Consider the following 17,923-nt stretch of genomic DNA (forward strand, 5'->3'; position numbering starts at 1 on the left):
AACAAAAAACAAAAAAAAAAAAAAAAAACACCTTTTCGCAGTCTGGTCTCGAGGGGTGATCTAGTTACCCATTACAAGTTACAGTTACAAGTCCATGTGTGACTTAAACACAGTGTGTGAATCTAGGAGTGCTAATTTCAATGTGTTTGAACATGTATTGGGAACTGGGAATGGAGAGTCATCCAGGAACTCTATTCTTGGCGATGGTTCCAATCCTGACGGGGGAGGTGAAGTCAGCCCAGCTGCAAACATCAAAACATCCTCCAGAGACCCAGCAGCCTGACCTTCTGCAAAGAAAAACCTTCAGTTACATCTTGGAAATGTATTTTCTCAACAAATTATAAAAAAATAAAATAAATTGTGATTTACAAACCTTCACAATAAAAGACACAGTCCGCCCAGTAGCCCAAAGTTTGACTTTCTTTAAGTCTCCTGTTACTTCCTGATGGACTGAGGTCAGGTTTGAAGAGTCTCAAGTTCCAGACCAGTGAGTGGCTTTTCAGAGTGGCACAGGACAGGGGCCAGCAAAGTAGGCTGTTGCTGCAGTGCAGTCAGAAACTGAAGAGCTGAAAGACCATCTTTGAATCTAAAAAGTGACCACAAACATTGTTTCACATTTAAATGACCAAAAGAAACTTCAATGTTTTCTAAAATGACTATCCACCCAAACATATAGAAATGAGTAAAAATGGTTGTGTGTTGAACATTACTGATTTAAAGAAGAACTCTGTGTCTTGCTTTGCACTTGGCAGGGTAAATGTTTTTGAAAAATAGTTCAAGCCACAAAGCATATGTCATGTGATATATAAAGTTAATGATCATTAACCATTAGTATTGTTTACATCTAACCCTGTTCATACCATTTGCATTGTACACCAAGAACTGATGTCCTTCTGGTCCATCAGAAATGGGCCGGTCTTTCAGGTGTTTCATCAGTAGAGTTAAAAACTCTCATCTCGGCCCACCTGTGTCAATTCCTTCTTCCAAAACAGCATCATCTGTGAATTTTACCAGCATGTCACAGGTTTCAGAATATGTTGAACATCTTACAAATGCAGATATCTTTCCCATGTAATCAATAAAGTAAAATTAAAATTAAGTGAGTCGCTGTTGTGTTTTTACTTACCTGTAGCAAGACCTCCTGACTGGATTTGTTTCAGGTGGATCCAGATCCTCAGTGTCAGATATTACTATCTGAAAAACAAATGAAAATGTCTGAAACAACACACTGAAAGCAAAGAACATCAGGCTGCCATAATCTGCCTTAATACCTGTCCAGGCTGAGCTGTGGATGCATCTCTGAAACATGATAAAATTGATAAACTGATGAACTTTATGATACAGAGTATAACAGAGCTTTGAGTAACATTTAGAGGTAGAGAGGAGCCATAAGATTTAAAAATAAGAGATTATTTTGTTATAAATGATATTACACGTATGGTATTTTCTACCACATGTTCATCACAATCACATCAACAACTTAAAGACAAATGACTTCTTTTGTAAAAACTAATACCTACCCTTTATCTTCAGGTTTGTGTTTTTTTGGTTCAAAAACCTGAGAAGAAAAGCACACAATTGTCAGCAACTTTAAACAGCTTCCATTATTGTTCCCTCACCACATACAGTATATATCAATGGTGAAAGGTTATCAGGGTGTCTGATTGGAATAGTAAATGCCAAATAATCAAGACTTGGTTCTTAGACTTAATGCTTGAAACCAAATGCAGATCCTTTCAATAAATAAATAAAAAAAACTGAAAGTACAAAATGTAAAAATGAACGTACCACAGTTTCAGCTGCATTGAATTCAGCTGTGCTCCTCGATGTGATGACAATTTCAGAATCAGTCTGATGTATCAACCTCTGTAGTAAAAACAAACAACACATTATTAATTATGCTACATCAGAGTAAATAAATATGTAAACATATTGAACAAAGAGATCCACAAACCTCCTCTAAAGTGTTTCTAGGCAAATGAAAAAAGTGCCTTTCCTATTTCCTTTTTATATTCTGCCAGTTTGAATGGGCTTTCTGACCCAGGCACATGGAGCACCTCTGAACAGTCTGGATACAAAAGAAGGTCTGCTCCTTCATCCATCTTCTTGTTAAATGTTCTCATTTCTTGGACAGCTTGCTTCAGTAGATCAGGTGCTGCTACCTCCGGATCTGTATATAATGGGAGTGTTTTCCCTCTCTGAGCTTTTAAATCAGCTCCATGTGGCGCCATCAATCCATGTTTATCTGCTAAAATAACAAAAAGATATCATTCATTTCACACACACACACACACACACACATATTTACTTCCATATTTTACAGATATATCCACACACGTACCTGGACCTGTTTCCTTTCGGCCCACAGTTCTTTTGACTTTGACTTTCTGTCCTCCATGAATTGTTTGTATGATGTTCATGGTTGTTCTGCTGGAATGAACGGAGTTCCGTATCAAAACATAAAGTTAGCAGCTAAAACAATCAGCAACAATTGTGCATTTAGCATAACTGAAAGTTAAAAAATAAATTTAAAATAAATTAAAACTAGCAACGCATACTAACTAAACGCGTTGCTATTCCGTGAAGACATCGATTGGCTGCTAAATGAAACGGTGCACTTTAATTCACTGCATGTCTGACAGCGGCTTCAGCTAGTTAGCGCGATGCTACACTTAGCTTGTTTAGCATTTTCCGGCTGTTTATTAGATGTCTCCTGTGCGCGTGCTCCTTCCGTCTGGTCCGTTCATCAACGTTAAACATTCTACAGATCGTCCGCACGGAAAACACAACCGCGTAAATTGGCTCAAGTTGTTTCCACAAAACGGCCAAAACAACATTTACTCCATGCTGCCATAAACTTTCACTCAGCAAAGTTTTCCCGCCACACAAACCGATACAAACTTTTTGAGCTCACAGTCAATCTTCTTCTGGATCACTTCCGGCATTTGGTACATTCCACTTCCGGAAGATTTCTTTTTGAAATTAGTTTTCTAACGTGAATTTGTTTTGTCCGGGGTAAAAGTGTTTTTCTTATGTCATTTTTTAAAAATAAAATGTAAAAATGTTTCCCAAGATGTAAATTTGTTTGACGCTTTGTAAAAGTGTTTGGCACTTTGTCATTTAGTTTTGCACTTACCGGCCACCGTATAAAACAGAGCAGGAACACTAAAGTAAGGGGCGGGGGGTGAAAACGACAGGAGGGTTAAAGAGCAGATTCTCTCTGAGGGGACGGATGTTGCCACAATACACAGTGTGTGTGCCATCACATGTGGAAGATGTGTGCAGACTGAAGCCTTGGTCTGCCACCAGCTCAGAGGGGCTGCACTTCTACTGACCACCAGGGGGCTCCACTGGTTGTTTCACAAAGTCACAGTGTGTTGGAGTCTATCAGGGTATTTTCCAAGCAGCACTGTGTTTCTAACATCTGGATGTTGGTAAAGAGTTACTCTGCATTGGCCGGGAATCGAACCCGGGCCTCCCGCGTGGCAGGCGAGAATTCTACCACTGAACCACCAATGCTTATTTTATGAGTTTCACCATGACGTCATGAATCTCCAGTCATCAGCAGCCTTCAACACTCAGAAGTACTTCCTGCGCTTTATAACGTGGCAGCTTATGCCACTTTATAAAATGCTATGTTATAACCACCAATGCTTATTTAAGACAGATCCAACAAAGTATTTAAATTAACTGAGAGCTCAGACCAGCAGAGAGAGCGCACACACACACACACACACACACACACACACACACACACACACAAACACAGTGAATGAGGTGCGCAGCTTCGCTCAGTCTGTGATTCAAAAAATGAGCGAAAGCAGGAAAAGACGCATTTTAATAAGTATTAGGAGGAACAAACCAACAGATTTGGTTTTAGTTCAATTTAACGCCACTTATTTGTCTAATAACAGCTGATTTGTGTTTCACTTCATTCGTTCGCGAGACAAGCGTGAGCTTCTTCGTGCGCATGCGCCGTTCCGGCTGAATCTAATGCGAATGTTACGTTTGAGTTGGTGTCGCGTGGGAGAGCGATGAAGGACAGGAAATGCCTTTGATCTCCAGTGACGTCACACAGCCTCATAGAGGTGAGTAAACAGTTGTTGATGTTGTCAGTGAAACATTCATTCATCCTCAGAGTCATCTGCTTCTACCGATCTCCATTTTCATTTCCAACCACTCAGAGAGACAAGAACACACACAGACACACTCTGACTAACCAAACCATTCCAGGAACAATCAGGATGATTCTGGCTCAGGGTGTGACAGGTCCGGGGTTCAAATCCCAGATGAGCCCTTTGTCAGCTGTTGTAAGAAGTGAAAAAGCCTCCTAAATGTGGAGGGAGGCCGACTCTGTCAGAGAGCAGTGTGCATTCTAGCTTCCTTTAGCTGTCAGCCTCTGATCATCAACTCTTCAGCTTCTATGACTTCAACAATTCCTTCTGAATGCAGTCTGAGGCAGTGATTGTGAAACTTTCATTCAGACAGAGATCCCACATTCAGAAGAAAACAGCCACACACAAACAAAGTCATCATGAACAGCCTACATGGAGCCTAAATGAAAAGAAGCAGGAACTAAAGTGTGAAAATAATGATGAACAAAGTGTCACACAGAGAGGCTGCAGCCTGGTGTGGACTATAACGTCAGAAAATGGATCAGTCTGACACGGAGCACTAAAGTTGGAAGGCAACAGTCAGAAGTGTCTGAGTTCAGCTGAGCTGAGAGTCTCCTGCACGACTCTGCCAGAAAATCATTGGACTGTATTAAATCAATCATTTGACCTTTATTTATACAGCACTTTTCAAACGAATAACAATGTTGCACAAAGTGCCTTATGGATAAAAATATAAAAATAAACAAGATAATATCCCCCACCTGGGCCACATCACCATCCACTCAGAGACACTCAGATTAAACAAGACATTATGTTTGTCTTACAAAGGTCATTTTGTACACAAAATAAAAATTGTCCTTTCAGAAGGTAAACTGCTGCAGTGTCCTCTGAGTTCTGCTCTTTTAGCATTTTAGCACTGACAGTAACGTGTTTCACAAGAAAATGTTTTATACCAACAAAAGAAAATGCTTCTAGAAATGTTCCCAAAGCAGCCCAAAGGGTCCAGAAGAAGCTGAACCTAAACCCCAGGTGGAGTTTGGAGGAGCTGGCTGAGAGGAGAGGAGGACTTGAGGAGTCTCTGGGATCATGGTGGACTGGACTCTGTTCTCAGACCAGTTCTGATTCCTCTGTCAGTCTCTGCTGGATGAAGCTCTCCTCTCCACCTCCCAGGAACATGGTCCAGAGTCTGGACAAGCTGCTGCTGCAACATCTGGATCATCAGGAAGCAGCTGATCCTCCATCAGCACACACCTTCCTCTTCACTGCCTCCACATGTGGAGAGAAGAAGAGAGCAGATCCATCAGAGTTTCCTGACTCTGTCCATCAGCTGTCAGTCAGTGATGCAGATCCAGCATAAAGACCTGCAGGGACTTCAGTCCTGTTCAGTCCAGATGTGCTGCAGCTGCTTCCTCTCAGCTCATGTTAACGTGTTGGAGTGAACACACTGAGCTGGAAACTCACAGACCTCAAGTCTGCTGACTCAGCACATTTCTCTGAGTCCACAGTGGAGATAAAGAGCTGAGTCACTTTACTGATGATTTACTGAAGGTCCATTTAAACAGAGAGACTCAGACAGACAGACAGACAGACAGGATTCTGGTCTGCAGAAAGACCACATGGTGACAGTGTGATGAAAGAAGATCAGTGATGTGTAGCTTTCAGTCAGACTGATCTCAGAGCTGTGACAGATGAACCTGATCAGAGAACAAACAGTCTCAGCTCAGATCTGACAGTTTGATGGACGAGGACCAGAATCTGAACATCTGAGTTCTTCAGCTGGAATCTGCTTCATTTGATGGTCACATGATCACAACAGTCCTCTGACTGATCTGATTGGCTGACTGTTTTCTCTCTGTCTTATTATGACATCAGACAATTATGACATCTGTTTCTGTTTTCCTCTCACAGCTTCACTGAGGAGTTTGAAGGTTCAAAGGAAACACTGAGTCTTTGCTCTGATACTGGATTTAAACAATATTACTGAAAGGAACATGAACTGAGCCCAACTCCACTGACCTCAGAGTCTTCAGTCTGAACTCTTCACAAGATCACACATATCCTTCAGGTCTGAAACCTTCAGGTGGTTCCAACTCAGGTCCAGTTCTGAGATGGGAGGGGTTGGACTTCAGAGCTGAGACAAGAGAAGAACAGCTGATCTCTGACAAACCGCAGCGCTCCAACCTGAGTAAAGAATAAAAAATGAAGATCAAATCATTAATAATCAATAAGAAATGTCCTCAATGATCTTTATGTCATTGTGGGTCATCATCATGTCTCAACACACATCATTCAAACAACAACACAACACTCAAACTACAGCAGGTCCAGTCAGTGAACTGACCTCAGAGTCTCCAGTCCACAGTTTGGACTCTCCAGTCCAGCACACACCAGCTTCAGTCCTGAATCCTCTATGTGGTTCTGACTCAGGTCCAGGTCTCTCAGATGGGAGGGGTTGGACTTTAGAGCTGAGGCCACGACATCAGACTCAGTCTTTGTGAATCCACAACCAACAAGTCTGTGATGACACATATTACACAATATGTCACTGTGGCAGAGGAAACTACATATTTGTCTGGAGGGTTTGAGGACTCCCTCTCCCCCCCCCCCCCCTTCTCTCTCTCTCTCTCTCCCTCTCGCTCCCTCCCTCCGAGGGACCATGAGGCCACGTTGACCTGAAAACATTTGACTGTCTACTGTTTTGACTTTCATTGAGTTGATGAGCTGGTGAAGACGATCAGTCGCTGATACCTGCTGATGTCATCAGTCTTTAGTATTTCCACTAGAAACACAACTAAGTGAATATTTATCTCTGGCAGCATTTGAATCACCTCTAAACAAACAGCTGACAGTGAAACACCATCTGAATCAGATTTGATTGAAACACATCAGAAGGATTGATGAGAATGAGAGTGGACTCACCGAGCCTTCCTGCAGTTCCTCACAGCTGGGATCAGTCTCCGTTGTCCCTCCTCTGATGTGTTGTACTTCTTCAGGACTAACTCATCCAGAACGTCCTCTGACATCTGTAGCATGTAGGCCAGACCTGAGCAGTGGATCAGGGAGAGTTTCTCCTCTGATCTGGTCTGACTTCAGGAACTCCTGGATCTCCTGATGAACTGAGTGATCTTTCAGCTCCATCAGACAGTGGAAGATGTTGATGCTTCTGTCAGGAGAGATTTTCATCTTCCTCATCTTCCTCAGGTTGTTGATGGCTCTCTGGATGGTCTTTGGTTTGGTTTCTGTCTGACCCAGCAGACCTCCTAAGAGTCTCTGGTTGGACTGCAGAGAGAGACCATGAAGGAAGCGGACAAACAGGTCCAGGTGACCATTTTTACTTTCAAAGGATTTCTCCAGAGAGCGTAATATGTACACCTTCTCGTCAAATTTTGACAGGTCCTTTGATCTTAGTTAACCCCACCCCTCTCGACAAATGAGATCGCTTTTCCCGCCCCTAACCCCTCCCCCTTTGTTTTCCACAACCAGGCAAAGAGGTCACAACCAATTAGATCATTCGAGGGCAGGGTCGAGTAAAATGGCAGCAAATTCATTTTGAGGTTGACGGTCAAATAGGGAAGATGTGTTTTGTTAGAGTGAAAGGAGCATATTGAGTATGTATTTAAAAATGATTTCTTTACAAAGAGGGAGTACAAAACAATCAACCGTGCATAGCTCCGTGGGAAATAATTTTATTTATATTTTCAGACTTTAGGAAGGAGAGGAGGAGGAATTCGCGCTCCAGAAAAAGCAGGTCCCCATTCAGGAGAGCAAGATCCCCCTCCTTTCGGAGAAGGAGCTCCTCCTATAGGTCAACAAGAAGAAGAATTAGATCGCCTTCGCCAAACTGCAGAAGGATACCGTACAGACACCTGGATAGATTTCTCGACAGGTTGTATGAACTGGCGTATGAGGTTTGAATTCTAAAAGGTTTAACATGGAGCAAAAAGAGAATGCTGAATGTAGGAGTTTTTCAGAGGACCCTTTCCTAGTCATAAACCTCGCTATAGAGGAGTTGAATCGCCCTGAAACTCTGACCAACGTTGTAAACGATCTTCGTTCCATAATAAACGAATTGACCTTTGAAAATGACTCTGCGACTGAGCCCCCCGTCTCTCCTCATTTCTCTCAGGTTGATTCACCTTCTCCACCGGTTGTTTCGCACACAGAGTGTTTGAATGCCATAGACAGGGCTGTACACCTGTTAGAGATTCAGGAGGGGGGGAAACGCCGGTGTAGTTTCAGGTGTGACATGCGCGTTGGAATTTGTCAGACATTTCAGAACGGCCTCTTATAAGAAAACCGTCTTCATAGCACATAATCATCAATCATAGCTCATGACAGCTGCAGGTAAGAGTGAGTTTAATGCGTGGTACGAAACAGTGAGGGCCGGAGTCTTTAACTTTGAAAAAGAAGCTGTTTTACTGCCAAAACAATGTGGACATTCTCTCTGAGGCTTGTTTCCTGAAACGGTTACATCCAGGAAACAGGCAGGGATCCTTTCAGCAGGTCGACCACAGCCTCGGCCTGCATGAAAGTATTTCTCACCAATTTTCTCAGGCCCAGAACCTTAGCCATTCCTTCTCCTGACCATCTTATTAATCTTATTCACACGGCAGCATACAGTGGTTAGAATGGGTTTCTAACACCAACGTGAGTGAAAAGCAGCTGGGAAACTACTTTGTAGACGGTTACGCTGAAGTAGGAAGCTTTAAGTAGGTCTGGGAGTTTTCAGCCTCAAGAACGCTCTCCTCTAACGGGGACAACATTTGAGCTCTGCTCTAACACCATGAGGAGAATAAAGAGGTTACGGTCGGTGCACGGCGTAACACCAGTTGTCATGAGGGAGCACAGGTGGGTGGAGATGGGGGGGAAAAAAAAATAGATAATGTCTTTGTGGCTGCTTCACAACAGCCTAAAAGTGTACAGTTATTTTCAGTCTACGCAGGACAGAGTTCTTTATTTTGGGAGACAGCCTCATTTATATCACAGGAAAGGGACAAACACACTGCCTCTGGGTAACTACCTGAGAGATCTGACTGAGGAATTAGAGGAGACAGCTTACAGGAATTTGTAGCTGCAGGTCCTAAAAATTATTCTTATCAAGAATAATCACCATAAAAAAAAAGAAAAAAAAAAGTAGTGCTCAGAGTGAAAGGTATTACACAGACACATGATTGCTGTCAATGAGTCAACACTCCACCTCCCCCAACTTTAACTTTTCCCTTTCCAGATCCAGCTTCTCTGCCTGCAGCTCCATCTGAAACTGCAGCCTTTCCCTTTCCAGTTTGAGCTTCTCCCCTTTAAACTGCTCATACTGCTCCGCTGACAGCTTCTCACAAGTCTCTGACAGAGCCATATCAAAATCTTTACACTGCTCAGGTCAGAAGATGCTCACTGACTGCCAATTCCTCAACTCAGCTGATTACTATGGTCACAAGACATCCTGCTGACAGAAGAGAAAGAGGAGAAAAAAAAAAAAAAAAAAAAAAAAAAAAAAGTACAACCAAAATTCTGTCTGCAATATCAACTGAGGCAACAGAGACCCTGCTGCGACTCAGACAGTGAACAGCCATAGAGAGGATTTATAGAGAAAGGAGCCTCCCCCCTAAACTGCCTAACTCCACCCTAGTCTTCGTATGCGTACTGGTGGTGGGTACTTATGCACCTAAAACCCGCTTGCATTGTGGACGGCTAACTGCCCCAGCCAACGCTACAGAAGGTGCCCCCGAGACAACTGCTGCTAACCACACGGACAGCATACAAAAACAACAAACAGCCCTGCAACACAACAAAGCCAACAGTCCCTCCTTATGAGGAACTGCTGCTACGGCCTGTTTGGGGGAACAAACAGATGCTCCAGCCAAAAAAAAAAAAAAAACCCTCCTACAGCCAAACACTGTCTGAGCACATGCAGCGACCTGCAACTACAAACAATTCACTCCACAGCACCAAACAACTGCTGACTGAAAACTACTGAACTCTAAATTCTCCTCCCCTCCACACTTCATTAAAGCAGCATTATAAAACAGCAAAACATTTCTACACTTCACAAAGAAAATCTAACACAACACACACCTACACAGAGAAAATGACCCGCTAATTTAGGCCACAACAAAGAAGGGAGGGCCACACTGATACCTCAAAACACAAGTTATTGTACACCACGTCGTAACAAACAAATACAAAACCAATAAAGCAGTGTGAGATGAAAATGTTGCATATTGAAAGCCGTGTGTGTCAAAATAAGATACTCAAACCAAACAGGATCCAGGCCGTCCAGGAGAGAGAGCATCAGCTGAGGGAGTCTGGCTTTTATAGCCTCCCCACAGGTGGAGGCGGAGCCTCCCAACACAGAGGCGGGGCTTCACAGCAACCAGGATATATGAACCGAAGATCCACAAAGCAGACAGCAGAGGGGCTCACAAGAGACACACACAGCCAACACACAACCAGACTGTGTGACGTCACTGGAGATCAAAGCCATTTCCTGTCTTTCATCCTCTCCCACGCGACACCAACCCATACGTCGCACTCGAGCATTCGATTCGGATTGATGAGCGCATGCGCACAAAGACGCACATGACTTGAATGAAACGAATGAAGTAAAACACTGACATATGTCAGGATGGCCGAGTGGTCTAAGGCGCCAGACTTAAGTTAAGCTACTTCCTGTGCAGAAGGGTCTTCTGGTCTCTGAATGGAGGCGTGGGTTCAAATCCCACTCCTGACAAAACCTCTTGTGAATGAAAAATCTGCATAAAATGGGAATATGATTTTTTGACAATAAAGGGGTTAGCACTGAAAACACTAAAGCCTGTGGCTCCCTGTGGTAGAAATGGACAGCAGTTGTTGGACTAAAGAAAACTCAGCTGTTACTGAATCCGCTGAGCACCAGTAGCTCCCTTCGATAGCTCAGTTGGTAGAGCGGAGGACTGTAGAGGCTTACAGCTGGAATCCTTAGGTCGCTGGTTCAAATCCGGCTCGAAGGAGGCTGTTTTTTTTCATCGGCCTCATCCAGCACAGTGATGAGTCTGACTACAGACAGGAGGTGACCACAGTTGCATCCCTTTTCATGTAGAGCAGCTGTGTTTTGAAAGCAGCACTTACTTTCTAACATTTGGATGTTGTTAAGAGGATCATTACCATCAGCTGAGAATCAAACATGTGCAGCACGCAGGAATTCTACCACTGAAGTTCAACGAGCATCAAAGGCTTTTGACCATTTCTGTGAATAATGTGGAGAAAAAACTAACCTTCCTCTGGTGTTCGGGTCGGGATTTTTGGGATTTTCTGCTCACAGGTGATGTTACCAACCTGTGATCTTGATGATGCTCTACAGTATGTAGATCTACATGATCCTTGCCAAATACTATTTGCTGACTGGCAATATATCAAAAGCAGCAGCTCTGTTAATCATGTTGGTATGAACTTCATAGTCACTGGATGGCACCCCGCCACGCCAGCACTGTTTTTATTTTTAGTCAGGCGGCCCCTACACTGTAAACAATTACATCTCTGCCCCCCCTGCCGTGAGACTTCTCCTCAGCACAGCATGAGCTCAAAACTACTATTGCTCTTGCTGCCAAGATACTGCAACTAACAACCAGACAGTAAACCTCACACAGCTCCGTGGTGTAATGGTCCAACATCAACAGATGGGCTCGTCCGGGATTTGAACCCGGGACCTCTCACACCCGAAGCGAGAATCATACCCCTAGACCAACAAGCCACATGTAGCTTGGTTGGCAATCAACATGTTGCATAGCATTTATCATACAGTAAGACTAAAGTATAAGGTGGAGTTAGAGGCATACATAAAAGAGTGCAGGGAGCTCAAGTCTCCTCCATTTAAACTCAAATCTGTGAAAAACTTGTCACATGTCCAAACAAATTCCACACTGACACAGAAGTGGTTTCAGAGACAAAGACAAAAAAAAGTAATCATTAACAGCCTGTATGGAGTCTCAATGAAAAGAATGTCAGATGGAGACTAAAAGTTGTCAAACTCAGAGAAAGTCTCACTGTACGATAAATGTGGTGTGTAACATCTTGCAGATTGCACATTTAACATGGGGAGAAAGGCACTGCTGGGATTTGAACCCAAGCGCTACTGTTTACGAGACAGACGCGGTGACCAGCTAAGCCACAGCACCACTCTGAAGGACCTGGATATGCAGAGGATCTGTTAATGGAAGTGTATTGTGTATACTGCAGGTGGCATTTTCTGTAAAGTGGTTTGTTTTAATGTAGGACTCTGCATCTACCTGGCGCTCAGGTCGTAGTCTCCCCTGGAGGCGTGTGTTCGAATCCCACTTCTGACAGAAACCAATTTTCTTTCACCTCTCATGCTGTAAGGTGTGTTTGGGGACAAAGTAAGTGGCTGACCATCATGACTCCTACCAAAGTTTGTCTGCTGTGAAAAGCAGTCAATCACCAATATCCCTTCTCCTCAGCACAGCATGAGCCACAAAACTACCAGACAGCAAAGCTCACACAGCTCCATAGTGTAACAGTTAGCACCCTTATTAACTGAAAGGCAACAAAGGGGCTTGTCCGGGATTTGAACCCAGGACCTCGCGCACCGATACTGCTACATATACATACTGGATGTCCCATCATGAGACATGACTTTTTCAGCAGCACTGATTAACAGGAAGACATGGAGAATTTTGTCTGTCATATCTATAATATTGATCGTTGTAACCTACAGCTGATGAAAACCCAAAAGCAGTTTGTTTCTACAACATCTGACCTGAGCAACAAGGCTCTTTGACCAACTAAGCCACAGCACCACTCTGATGTACAGGGATGTATTTTGGATCTGACACTAGATGGAGAAGGGGAGAAAAATCAAACCAGCAGCTAAAGTGTGAAAATAATGATTAACTGCAGCTGAACAACAACCAAAGTTTCACACAGAGAGGCTGCAGCCTGGTGTGGACCATAATTACTCCGATACCATACTATAATTACTCTGCTGCTTTTTTCTGTATTATAGATATGATAGACAACATTCTCTGTGTTTTCCTGTTAATCAGTGCTGCTGAAAAACTCATGTCTCATGATGGGACATCCAGTGTGTATAAACAGCAGAGGATGGTTTTGATCCATCGACCTCTAGGTTATTGGCCCAGCACGCTTCCACTGCACCACTCTGCTCACTAGGTTCAGGTTGCAATGTCCTCTGGAGTTTTGTGTAATTTTTAACCACCACATCCACTTTCTGTCAAAGCGGCTGTGGTGGTTAAAAAGTACTGAGATTTCCACCTGCAGTGTATCTAATGACCACGAGGGGGCAGCTTGGAAAATGAAGTCAGATCTTACTGAAGAGCATCAGACTTTTAATCTGAGGATCCAGGGTTCAAGTCCCTGTTCAGGTGCTGCAGCTTCTTCCCAATGGCTGTTTTTTTGTCATCACATGAACCTTTGGGTTCATGATGAGGTGGCCAAGTGGTGAAGGCGATGGACTGCTAATCCATTGTGCTCTGCACGCGTGGGTTCGAATCCCATCCTTGTCGGTGTTCAGCTGTCTTTAGTCTGTCTGAGTTGTACCCTGCTGTTGAGCAGATTGAAATGTGGTCATTGCCCTTTTTTAACAGGAGACAAACTTTGTTAAGAGTCATGATGGTCACTACACGACAGAAACTGCATGCACTCATTCATTTGAAGCGAACGTGAGAGTGTGACGTATCCATCTGTGTCGCGTGGGGCATCAATGAAAGGCAGGAAATGCCTTTGATCTCCAGTGACGGCACACAGTCTCGTTGTGGAGTTATTAGTTGTTGATTCTGCAAAAATGGTCCAGTGCGGTGAAATGGTCCATAGAAGTCTAATATCACAGAAACATGTTAACCAGACAGTGTTCAAGGATTTGAGGTTGAAACCACTAAATTCTCATTATTAACTAAAGCTGTGTTTGTTATATCTATAACATTATGCACAAGGCACTGCTGGGATTTGAACCCAGGATCTCCTGTTTACAAGACAGGCGCTTTGACCAGCTAAGCCACAGCACCACTCTGAAGTACATGTATATACAGAGGATCTGGTAATGGAAGTGTAATGTGTATACTGCAGCTGAGGTTGATGGTAAAGTGGTTTGTTTTAATGTAGGAGCAAAAGTTGAACAATATGGAGACTTTACTTGGGACGGTTGTCATTGGAAGCTTGTTCACATTGTGAAGCTTTTAAATGCAGTTTATTTTACTGAGGACAAAGAAAAAGACCGATTCACTTGTAGAGCTGCTGGTAAAACAGGGACAGTCTGAGATTGCTTGGACATCCTTACTGCACAAAAGAGAGAAATTTCAGGATTCCTGATCCAACAAATATTTGGCTCCTGGCCCAGTTTGGTTCTTTCTTCTGTCAGCAGAACTCAAAGTTATCTGGCAGGACCATGATTGTCTTTGGAGCTTCATTAACAGAGTGCACTCTACTGTGGATGTCCAATATTCTGCCTCCTCTTTCAACCACACCATGAAATATTGTGAGGTTGAATGCTGCACGCTGACTGCTTGTGTGTCCAAATGGCTTCAAAGACATCTTTTTGCCATGAACTCCTCCAAACCTTTGGACACAGCTTTGAGCTTTCTCACAGGTGACACAGGTGTGCTGTATTCAGGCTCCAGTCTCTTGGCGTGGGTTCAAATCCCACCACTGCCAGGTCATCTCTCTCTCTGCCATTATTTAATATATATTATATTTATAATATAATAATATACATTATATTATAATATATATATGACATTTACAATATAGAAATAGAATAGAAATACCAGAACGAAAGACAAAGAATTAATCAGTGTCTCTGATTGGAGTGAATCAATAGATTCTGTAATTGAAGTCATCTAACGTCTAAGAAGACATCAATTCCATGACTTGTTGTGTTTGGTAGTTAACACAGCACCAAGAAATAACACTATTAAATTCAAAACTCAAGTAAACGTTGAGGTTGCGTAATTAATTGCGACTTTCACTTTGTGGTGGCAGTTATGGCTCCCACCAAACCTGTTGTTGCCTTTGTCAGTCAGCGCTGCCTCAACAAGGAGCACTTCGTGAATTCAACAACCAAGTCAGTGCTCAAGTTAAGGTAACATTTGTGACTTTCAAACTACTTCCTTATCCCCCACCCCCCATATCACTGAGCTAGCCATGTGAGCTAATTCCCCTGTACTGGCATGCAAGCTAAGCTTGCCCCTTTAAAAAGGCTCCTTTAACAACCTCTGAGTTCACCATCAACAGGTTTCAAAGATATGTAGAAATCATTCACGATGGCCTTAAAGGCAGATATTTAGGATAATTCTAGCTGGAATAGCAGGCTGCAACAGGAAAAGTTCTGCATTTCTCTGTGGCGCAATCAGTCAGCGTGTTCGGCTGTAGCTCAGTGGTAGACGTTCACCAAAACAAAAGGCCACTCAAGGCAGAACCACTGCTCAGTCTCAAGACCAGACCGTGCTCAGACCACATCTTCAACAAACATGACGAGGTGACAAACATGTGGGAGACCTAGAATCCATGATGTGTTCCACCAATAGACTGTAACTGCACGCTAGTGGTCAATTAGAATAATGAACGTGGGTAGAAGATAATATAATACATAATTAAAAAACAAAACTCTGTCTTCTGCTCTATAAGACATTACTGGGACAAGATTCCATCGCCTTTGAAATGATTCAGTTGCCTTTGAAGTGACTGTGATGTCATTGGCTCCCCATAATTCCATGTAAATACCAACTGGCAGACACATCACAGTACATGCACAGGAGAACTACAGCGAAGCACACTGACAAACACAAACATCATGCCAAAGAGGATGAAGATCCCACAAGTTCACAACAAGTGAACTAAACATAGACATCCTGTCTAGACAAAGTTGTTTGGTCGACTTTTGACTGGCCCACACTTTTAAAAGACCAAAATAAAAAAATAAAATAAAAAAAAACAGTTCAGTTGTGTCATGGTTCATTGGTAACAACTAACATTTTGTTGATCAGTATCATACCATGGTTGGCTGTGCAACGTTTGGATGCTCCAATCAGTCCGAGAAGGGTTTCCACATGTATGGATTCCCCAAGAACCATGAGGGCTGGAAAAGGTGGTGTGTGTGTGTGTGTGTGTGTGTGTATACAGATACAAATGCAAATAAGTATATGCACCACAAAGGGCCTCTGATGTAATATAGACATTGTCAATTAAAACGAGGTTGTGATTTAATCATTTTACTCCTGGAGATACTTTCACAGCTAGCAAAGACAAACTAGCAGACAATTGGTCACCTGCCAAAATAAAAATATATATAATCACACTGTGCACGTGCAAATAAAGATCAGTATATGCATCACGGTACCACTTTGGGTTCGTTTAGAGAACATGGGGGGTGATGGCAGGGGAATTAGCTCAAATGGTAGAGCGCTGGCTTAGCATGTGAGAGGTAGTGGGATCGATGCCCACATTCTCCACAAGACTTTAGCTCTTTGTTGGAGGGTGGACTTTGGAGCCTTTTGGTAAACAGAAGTAGGACTGTTGTTGTGTATGGAGCTTTGACTGTTTCCTGAACACATCATAAACTTAAGCAGCTGCTCTCCTGCTCACATGTTCTTCACACCATCACAATATATCGATGGTGGGTTGGTGGACCGGTGGACACTTTCATGTCAGTAAATCCACCGTGTTTTAAAGAAGTTCAGAGTGTTTCAGAGTTTCTGACATGGATACAGACAGACAGATCCAGTGTCCCAGAGAGAGAGGAGTCCCGCTGAGCTGTTGTGTTCTTCTGTGGAACAGACAGCAGAGACTGAGACATTGCATGCCAAATATAAATAAAACCACATACTCAACTACTTGTTTGGCTGTTATTGCATCATTCCATATTTGCATGTCAATTTCACATTTGGAGTGGTAGGGTGACAACTGAAAGCTCTGTAGAAGTATTACTTAGATACGTTTTCAAGTTTTAGTGGGAAAGCAAACACATCTCTCAAGGAGTTAACCTTGAGTCTGGAGCCTTAGACCACCTGACATGTTCGTCCAGCTGCCAGTCTCTGATGAGGAAACAGAAACCAATGTAGAGGAAAGGGGCAGTGCAACTGTGCTAACATTAGCATGTAGTGTGAGGATGAAGTAAACTGTAAATCTCACTTTGAGCAACGTAGAACATTGTTTATTATTTGAATATGACTGCACAGAGTTTTTGAATGATCAATAATCTTCTCAGCTGCTCTGAATGGTGACAGTGGGGCAGCCTTTGTGTTTACATCTGAATCACATGTGATTTTGGAAATTCTTCAAAGCAGCTTCAAAGGAGGAGTTTCATTCTGTGAGTATTGTTACATCATCAGGCGATGTATCAAAGGCAGCAGCTCTTCAGACACACAAATGACACACAACTGTGAGGAGCACAAGTGTTGACCTCTCGCACCCTACACATTCAAACCCCAGCAGTGCTGTGGTTCATACTTTACAGTATGTTTTCAGTCAGACCTGCTGATCTGCAGTGATGGGCTGTGTGTGTTTATGGGGGGTGTAGCTCAGTGGTAGAGCATTTGACTGCAGATCAAGAGGTCCCCAGTTCAAATCTGGGTGCCCCCTGCCAAGCACTACATGTTTTCATGTGGGGGTGGGGTTGAAATTACAAAGGGGAAAAGCAGAGGGAGGCTTGTCACAGTAAATTACTGTGATGAGTGATTATTCTCTCAAATAAGAATCTGTTTAAACCAAATCAATTAAACATTTGGATGCAACTTTCTCACGGGCTGTCATTAGTCTTCCATTTAGTTTTCCATGCAGTTAATCACCAAAACTAGTTTGTTTCT

At 43.0% G+C, this 17,923-nt stretch overlaps 7 non-coding genes across 7 annotated transcripts; 4 read left to right on the forward strand and 3 right to left on the reverse strand.

Moving 5' to 3' along the window:
• Window positions 1-3,448: 3,448 nt before the first annotated feature.
• trnag-gcc (transfer RNA glycine (anticodon GCC)) lies at window positions 3,449-3,519 on the reverse strand. Its single transcript has one exon. It is a non-coding gene; the product is annotated as a tRNA-Gly (tRNA).
• A 7,212-nt stretch (window positions 3,520-10,731) lies between these two features.
• Window positions 10,732-10,842, forward strand: trnal-uaa (transfer RNA leucine (anticodon UAA)). The gene is made up of 2 exons: window positions 10,732-10,769; window positions 10,797-10,842. It is a non-coding gene; the product is annotated as a tRNA-Leu (tRNA).
• Window positions 10,843-11,013: 171 nt separating this feature from the next.
• On the forward strand, window positions 11,014-11,101 carry trnay-gua (transfer RNA tyrosine (anticodon GUA)). Its single transcript is given in 2 exon segments — window positions 11,014-11,050; window positions 11,066-11,101. It is a non-coding gene; the product is annotated as a tRNA-Tyr (tRNA).
• A 668-nt stretch (window positions 11,102-11,769) lies between these two features.
• trnap-cgg (transfer RNA proline (anticodon CGG)) lies at window positions 11,770-11,841 on the reverse strand. Its single transcript has one exon. It is a non-coding gene; the product is annotated as a tRNA-Pro (tRNA).
• Window positions 11,842-13,548: 1,707 nt separating this feature from the next.
• trnas-gcu (transfer RNA serine (anticodon GCU)) lies at window positions 13,549-13,630 on the forward strand. The gene has a single exon. It is a non-coding gene; the product is annotated as a tRNA-Ser (tRNA).
• A 424-nt stretch (window positions 13,631-14,054) lies between these two features.
• On the reverse strand, window positions 14,055-14,128 carry trnat-ugu (transfer RNA threonine (anticodon UGU)). Its single transcript has one exon. It is a non-coding gene; the product is annotated as a tRNA-Thr (tRNA).
• Window positions 14,129-17,627: 3,499 nt separating this feature from the next.
• On the forward strand, window positions 17,628-17,699 carry trnac-gca (transfer RNA cysteine (anticodon GCA)). The gene has a single exon. It is a non-coding gene; the product is annotated as a tRNA-Cys (tRNA).
• The last annotated feature ends 224 nt before the right edge of the window (window positions 17,700-17,923 follow it).

This window comes from Echeneis naucrates, chromosome 2 (genome assembly GCF_900963305.1).
Source record: "Echeneis naucrates chromosome 2, fEcheNa1.1, whole genome shotgun sequence".
Taxonomy (NCBI): domain Eukaryota; kingdom Metazoa; phylum Chordata; class Actinopteri; order Carangiformes; family Echeneidae; genus Echeneis; species Echeneis naucrates.